This window comes from Macaca nemestrina, chromosome 5 (genome assembly GCF_043159975.1).
Source record: "Macaca nemestrina isolate mMacNem1 chromosome 5, mMacNem.hap1, whole genome shotgun sequence".
In the NCBI taxonomy this organism is placed as follows: Eukaryota; Metazoa; Chordata; class Mammalia; order Primates; family Cercopithecidae; genus Macaca; species Macaca nemestrina.
In genome coordinates this window covers 169,166,423-169,174,138 of record NC_092129.1, presented here as the reverse complement: position 1 = coordinate 169,174,138, position 7,716 = coordinate 169,166,423, and the positions used below count along the sequence as shown (strand labels likewise).

Genomic DNA, 7,716 nt, shown 5'->3' with positions numbered 1-7,716 from the left:
TGTTTTTCATTTCATTTCATTTTAATTATTTTATTTTATTTTTATTTATTTTTTTGAGACAGAGTCTCACTCTGTTGCCCAGACTGGAGTGCAGTGGTGTGATCTTAGCTCACCGCAACCTCCGCCTACCAGGCTCAAGCGATTCTCCTGCCCCAGCCTCCCGAGTAGCTAGGATTATAGGCTCATGCCACTACTGCCCGGCCAACATTTTAATTATTTTAAATGGAAGCAGCCACATGTGCCTGGTGGTTATCATGTGGGCAACACAGGGCTGGACAGTTACAGACAGCAGGCCCTGTCTGGAGCACACAGCAGTGCTGTTGGCTCAGCAGCCACAGTGGTGGCTGCCCTCTTGGGAGAAGGCGCCTACTGCCCCCAGGGCTCCACCATCACGGGGTGACTCCACTCTCCTCTGCTCATGCCTCCAGGAACAAACCACATCCAAACTTTCCCTTACTCTTGGCTTTTTCTCTCTTTTGCTCACTGTTGCCTTTGGAAGATCCTTTTGTTTGAATATCATCTATATAGCTGGCCCAGTCAGTGTCCCCCAGAATCTATTCAAATATGTCTAAGCACTTAGAAACTCAACACCTCATAAAGCATCCTCAGTCTCTAGAGCAATCCTCCTGCCTCAATCTCTAGAGGAGCTGGTACTACTCTAGACTACTTTTTTTTTTTTGAGACAACAGTCTCACTCTGTTGCCGAGGCTGGAGTGCAGTGGCACGATCTAGGCTCACTGGAACCTCCGCCTCCCGTGTTCAAGTGATTCTCCCGCCTCAGCCTCCTGAGTAGCTGGGATTACAGGCGCGCGACACCACACCCAGCTAATCTTTGTATTTTTAGTAGAGACAGAGTTTCACCATGTTGGCCAGGCTGGTCTCAAACTCTGACCTCAAGTGATCCGCCCACCTCGGCCTCCCAGAGTGCTGGGATTACAAGCGTGAGCCACCGGGCCCAGCCATGAAAGCTATTTTAAACTTCCAAAGATTATACTGTCCATTGATAATGGGAGCGCCTAAGTGCCCTGGTGTTATGGCCCCAGTCAGCACGCCATCTAAATGCTGAAGATAATAATCTTGCTTCTAATAGGAACCCCTTGAAAAGGAACCCTGTTCAATGCAGTGTTGCATTAAATGGAATGGCTTTTGAATAGGCGAGGCTCTATTTCTTTATGAAGAAAATCTCTCTGTGAAGCACCGTCTCCCTGCAGTGACATATTCGTGTATTCAACCGGATGCTTCACTGGTTTTTTGTGTGTGTAAGCTGAAGCTGAAAATATTTTACTAAATATAAATATCTCTATATGGTTATAGGTGATTTTCTGCCTATTTTCTCCCTTTTATCCATTTCCTCTTTCTTGTCGAGTTCTCACACCTACCATTCAGGGGTTATCTCTTCTTTTTTTATAGCTTGTCTAGCTTTCAGTATTTGTCAAAGACCTAGTGTAACCACTAGACCTTTTGTGGGTTTTTTTGTGTTTGTTTTGTTTTTGTTTTTGTTTTTGAGATGGAGTCTCACCCTGTTGCCCAAGCTGGAGTGCAGTGGTGCGATCTTGGCTCACTGCAAACTCTGACTCCCAGGTTCACACCATTCTCCTGCCTCAGCCTCCCAAGTAGCTGGGACTACAGGTGCCCCTCACCATGCCAGACTAATTTTTTGTATTTTTAGTAGAGACAGGGTTTCGCCATGTTAGCAGGATGGTCTCGATTTCCTGGCCTTGTGATCCACCCACCTTGGCCTCCCAAAGTGCTGGGATTACAGGCGTGAGCCACCGCACCCAGCCAACCACTGGATTTTCTTAATGGTTTGAGAATCCCTTCAAAAATCTCCAATAATAATAAGCACCATTAGCTGGGCATCCTGGGCACCAGGCAGTAGGTTAAAAATGTACATTTATATGCCTGATATTATTCCATTTGTAATCAAGATGTATTTGTAGATGAGAAGTTGTGTCCAAATCATCAGTTATCAGTCAAATATGTTGGGGCTCAGGAAACAGTACCCCAAATTTGGTGCTTTGACCTGGAGAACTAAACAAATAGCTTCAAGGTCTCTCTGACCTCGTTCAGCCCTGTTCCTCCATACTCTGCCTCTCTCAAAGCACAGAAGGAAGCTGTTCTCTGAAGTCGCCTTATCTACCTAGAAACTAGACCCCCAAAGAGAAACACAATTGCCTTCAACACCTTCCCAGAAATTTCATTATCCAGAGAAAATTAAAACTTATATCACAGAGGAGGAGACTAAACATTACAAACCACACCTGGAAGCCAGACTAACTTCATCCCAAACTGTTTTTAGGTTCCATTCCATTCCCAAAGAGAACTATGTATTAACTATTGTCTACACACTGGGGGCATTTATTCCCCCTAAAAAGTCATTTGCTACACCTTAAATTATTACACACCCCCAGCTTCCCTTCTCCTATGAAGATGGGTATAGAAGCATCTAGACCTCATGGGGTTATTGGGTAATCATTCTGCAATTCCCCCGTGCTAGGCATGTTAAACAAACCTATAGGCCTTTTCTCCTATTAATCTGTCTGTTGTTAGTTCATTTTCAGTGAACCTTCAGAGTACAGAGGAGAAGCTTTTCCTTGGCCCCTACATCAGTCAAATAATAAGGCAAAGCAAAGAGATTTGCAGAAAGAAGTCAGATCGTGTTTTAATACTTCTTCTTTTTTTTTTTTTTTTTTTTTTTTCCTGAGACGGCATCTCGCTCTGTCACCCAGGCTAGAGTACAGTGGTGCGATCTCGGCTCACTGCAAGCTCCACCTCCCGGGTTCACGCCATTCTCCTGCCTCAACCTCCCGAGTAGCTGGGACTACAGGCACCTGCCACCATGCCCGGCTAATTTTTTGTATTTTCAGTAGAGACGGGGTTTGGCAGTGTTAGCCAGGATGGTCTCAATCTCCTGACCTCATGATCCACCTGCCTCAGCCTCCCAAAGTGCTGGGATTACAGGCGTGAGCCACCACGCCGGGCCTCGTGTTTTAATACTTCTAAGAGTTTCATGGTTGTAAGAGAGAAACATTCTGTGAGAAAGGATGCAGATTTAAGTTCAATTCAAATGTCCTTTGGAATTAGATGAAAAAGACATTTCTATCACCTTAGGAGCCAAAGAAATACAAAATACAATGTAATGACCTCTGTGGACATGTCAGGCTTCTTCAAGTACACCATGGATGTCCACCATGTGGGAGCACCTTGAGTCAGGGTCCCTGCCATGCACTGTTCCTAGGGCTCTACGTGCCCCATCAGGATGTACAGCAGGAATGCTCGCAGGGTGCCCGCTGAACTCTCCCACCTTCATCAGTCAAGTCTGAGAACATATTCCCAAACTTGCTCTAAGCACACAACAGTTTGTGTAATGGGTCAACACCTTTCAATCCTAGGAAGATTTAGAATCTAGTATAAGAATCTAGTATAAAAATTGCGGGCGGGAGCTGTGGCTCATGCCAGTGATCCCAGCACTCTGGGAGGCCAAGGCTGGTGGATCACTTGAGGTCAGGAATTTGAGACCAGCCTGGCCAACATGGTGAAACCCCATCTCTACTAAAAATACAAAATTAGCCGGGTATAGTGGTGCGCCTGTAATCCCAGCTAGTCGGGAGGCTGTGGCAGGAGAATTGCTTGAACCCAGGAGGCAGAGGTTGTAGTGAGCTGAGATTATGCCACTGCCCTCCAGCCTGGACAACAGAGCGAGACTCTGTCTAAAAAAAATCAAAAAATAAAATTAAAGGCAAATATTTTTGTGTTAGGAACTCAGCTGATACATTTGGTGTTTTAAAACTTTACAATGTTTAAGATAATATAGCCAATTAGAATAACAGTTCAGCTTTATAATTCCAGTTCAGAATGTGTAGTTGATAAGTGATTTAGGCTTATGATGTTAAGTTGAAATCTTACCAAGTGCTTATACACTACTGAAACATTTAAAAAGCACTTAAGGTCCACAATATTTATATGTTTATTATATTTGTAAAAACTACTTAAATGCTTAAAAACTTTGTCAGATCATTTAGGTACTGAAAAAGGAAATATAATGTGTTAAATTTATAAGTGCAGTTTAAAATACATAAAGGAGTTCAATTAACTAAGTTTATGAATTGGAACAAACATAATTCAAAGTCCCCTTAAACTTGATTGTTGAAACATGCTAGTATGATAGCTAGAATAGGATTCTTAAATTCAACTTAAAACATAAGAAGGATCTAGATTTTTGAATTTCTAACTGCAGTCAATAAAATGGTTTGGCGTTTTTTCTTTTCTTTTTCTTTTTTTTTAAATAATTTGTTTTCTAGAGACAGGGTATCTCTCTCCCAGGCAGGAGCGCAGGTGTGCAATCCTAGCTCACTGTATCCTCAACCTCCCGGGGCTCAAAGATCTCACCTTAGCATCCTGAGTAGTTGGTACTACAAGCAAGCACCACTATGCCCTACTAAATCTTTTCTTTAGGGGGCTTTCCAGTGAAGACTGGAAAGCCTGCTAGACAAATTTTAAAAGAACTGAGGCCAGGCATAGTGGCTCACACCTGTAATCCCAGCACTTTGGGAGGCTGAGGTGGGCAGATCGTGAGGTCAGGAGATCGAGACCACCCTGGCTAACACGGTGAAACCCCATCTCTACTAAAACTATAAAAAATTTGCTGGGCATGGTGGCACATGCCTATAATCCCTGCTACTCCGGAGGCTGAGGCAAAAGAATCACTTGAACCCGGGAGGTGGAGGTTCGGAGGTTGCAGTGAGCTGAGATCACATCACTGCACCCCAGCCCAGGCAACAGAGCAAGACTGTCTCAAAAAAAAAACAAAAAAACAAAAAAACAAAAAAAAACTGAAAGATTCCATCTAATTTTTTTTTTTTTTTTTTTTTTTTTTTTTTTTTTTTTTGTAGAGATAAGGTCTCCTATGTTGCCCAGGCTGGTCTCAAACTTCTGGGCTTAAGTGATCTTCCCACCTTGGCCTCCCAAAATGCTGGGATTACAAGCATAGGCCACTATACCCATCCAATAAAATGTTAATTCCTAAAATTGAAATAAATTTCAGAATTGCCTTTAGTATGGGAGAAAAAAAAAGTAGCCATTGAGGGTATCCAAAAACTTCAATATAAGAGATCAGGCTTGGGGGCCTCCTCCTGACCTCTAAGAATGAGTCCTGGCCGGGCTTGGTGGCTCACGCCGGTAATCCCAGCACTTTGGGAGGCCGAGACGGGCGGATCACAAGGTCAGGAGATCGAGACCATCCTGGCTAACACGGTGAAACCCCGTCTCTACTAAAAATACAAAAAAATTAGCCGGGCGTGGTACAGGGCGCCTGTAGTCCCAGCTACTTGGGAGGCTGAGGCAGGAGAATGGCGTGAACCTGGGAGGCGGAGCTTGCAGTGAGCCGAGATCACCCCACTGCACTCCAGCCTGGGTGAAAGAGCAAGACTTCGTCTTAAAAAAAAAAAAAAAAAAAAAGAGTCCTAAGGACCCCCAGACCCTACTCCAACAGCATGAGGACTCCTGTTACCACAGCAACTGCCCCATGGCATCACTGTCCATGCCAGAATCCTCCTCCTCGCATCCTGGGAGGGCTCTCGGCGGGAGTGTGAGAGAGAGCTTCCCGGCAGGGGCACATCAAGGGTTCCCAGTGCCTTTCCTAGAAGCGAAATTCCTTCCCCGGGGCTCATGGACCAAAAGGTTTCCTAAAGCCTGGGGGATTCCTAAGGCACCTAGAGATGAGGGAGACTACAGACATAGCTAAGTTTACATACTTGCCTGGCACATTGCAGGGCCTCAGTAAAAGTGTATTTATTAAACGTACGCAAGAGCTAAAAGCTCCTTTGCCAATGCCCAATAAATGTTAAAGACAATACAGAAATCTGACTCACACGATGGTTATTGACACACAGAATATTGGAAAGGCCATAGTGCCGTCATGTGGATCTTTGTAAGGGTTAATGGCTGCTTCTTTGAATCTCAGTGTAGCAGCTGCAGATGACATCAGATTTTCTGCCACATTGGCTTAAATCAACACAATGAATCCATCAAGGGGAAGGCCAAGGCACCATTTGGGGCTTACAAGGAAGGACTGGGCAGAGGTGTTCAAACAAATGAGATTTCCCCTGCTGTATGAGGACATCTAAAATGTGACCATTTTAGACATTTTCATAAAACAGTAACTGCCTTCCTCACTGAGAAAAAGACACCACAGGACAAACGTCAAGAGGCACAGATGACTACATCTCAGCCCAGTGTTGGGTGAGACAGAATGTTAGGAATTTGCTTAATTAGTAAGCAACAATTAATACAATTAGTTTGTATTAATTTGTATAACAAATACACATGAACTTCCTAGCTGTCTTTGTTCTCCCAGGTCCTCTCATCAGGTGAAAGAACTGCCACATCACACATGGTTGCAATTATCACATTCCTAATAGAACACACATTCTGGAATATTCAACAGTCTTTTTACGAAACACACCCAAAGCCTAAGAAACAATCACAGTCTTCAGAATTGCAGCGTGAACAATCCTGACACATTGATTCTTCATTTAAACACACTCAGGAACAGCCAACAAATGGCACGTGTTGTCTATCTGTGCTCTCTGCAAATATATGTATGCTAGCGTCACCTAATGTGTCATCACATTTACCCTTTGTCTCAGCAGTCCTACTGGCCAAAACCCTAGGGAAAGAATGGCAAATTGGAAATGCAATCTGCAGCGTTCCTTTCCAGAACATCTCGGGACAGGTATTTTCTTAGTAGTTCTGGGCTCATCATATTCAATTAATTCCCCACAGCCAACGATTTCATTTTCCATAACTCAGAAGAGACCAACAAACTGATGCAATTCCATCTCCTTCCCTATCAACCACCTGCAAAGCTTTCGCCCGCTGTAGTCAGCAGCCATTCCCCAGGCTTCCAAAAGTGTGAACAGCCCAAGGGTGGGTCCCAGGGGCAGGAGGGAAAGCCACGGAGAAACAGAGGCCAGGCAGTGGGGGAAAAAATCGCATTTCTTTTGCAGAGAGTAAAACAGATACCCAGGTGGTAAACATAACTTCCAATTACTTGCCTTAAACCAACCCTGAAATGTGAAGTTCTCATATTTCCTTAGCCGGCAACAGGCAGAAGATCCAGTCTGTAAATAACAAGGACTTTAGACTATACATTTAGGGCTTTTAAGGGAAGCTCCAGGCGAGTCCCAGCATTTCCTCAGGCAGGCTTCAGTGTGGCATACTCTGCAGTCCTCATGAATCACCCTGCCTGGCTGGACCAGATTAAGGACTAGATTCCTCAGAGTGTGAAACTAGAGTCACCTGAGTAGCTTGTTAAAAATGCAAGGAGTCACCTGAGTTGTCCTAGGAGTCACCTGAGTTGTCTGTTAAAAATGCAAATTCCAGGCAGGGTGCGGTGGCTCACACCTGTAATCCCAGCACTTTGGGAGGCTGAGGCGGGCGGATCACAAGGTCAGGAGATCGAGACCATCCTGGTGAACACGGCGAAACCCTGTTTCTACTAAAAATACAAAAAATTAGCCGGGTGTGGTGGCGGGCACCTATAGTCCCAGCTACTTGGGAGGCTGAGGCAGGAGAATGGTGTGAACCTGGGAGGCGGAGGTTGCAGTGAGCCGAGATCGCACCACTGCACTCCAGCCTGGGCGACAGAGCCAGACTTTGTCTCAAAAAAAAAAAAAAGAAATGCAAATTCCTGGGCCTTATCCCAGACCTACTGAG

General features: G+C 44.7%; 1 non-coding gene across 1 annotated transcript; it reads right to left on the bottom strand.

Annotated features, from left to right (window-relative positions):
• Positions 1–4,454: 4,454 nt before the first annotated feature.
• On the bottom strand, positions 4,455–4,517 carry LOC112426818 (U7 small nuclear RNA). The gene has a single exon (XR_003018222.1). It is a non-coding gene; the product is annotated as a U7 small nuclear RNA (small nuclear RNA).
• Between the last annotated feature and the right edge of the window lie 3,199 nt (positions 4,518–7,716).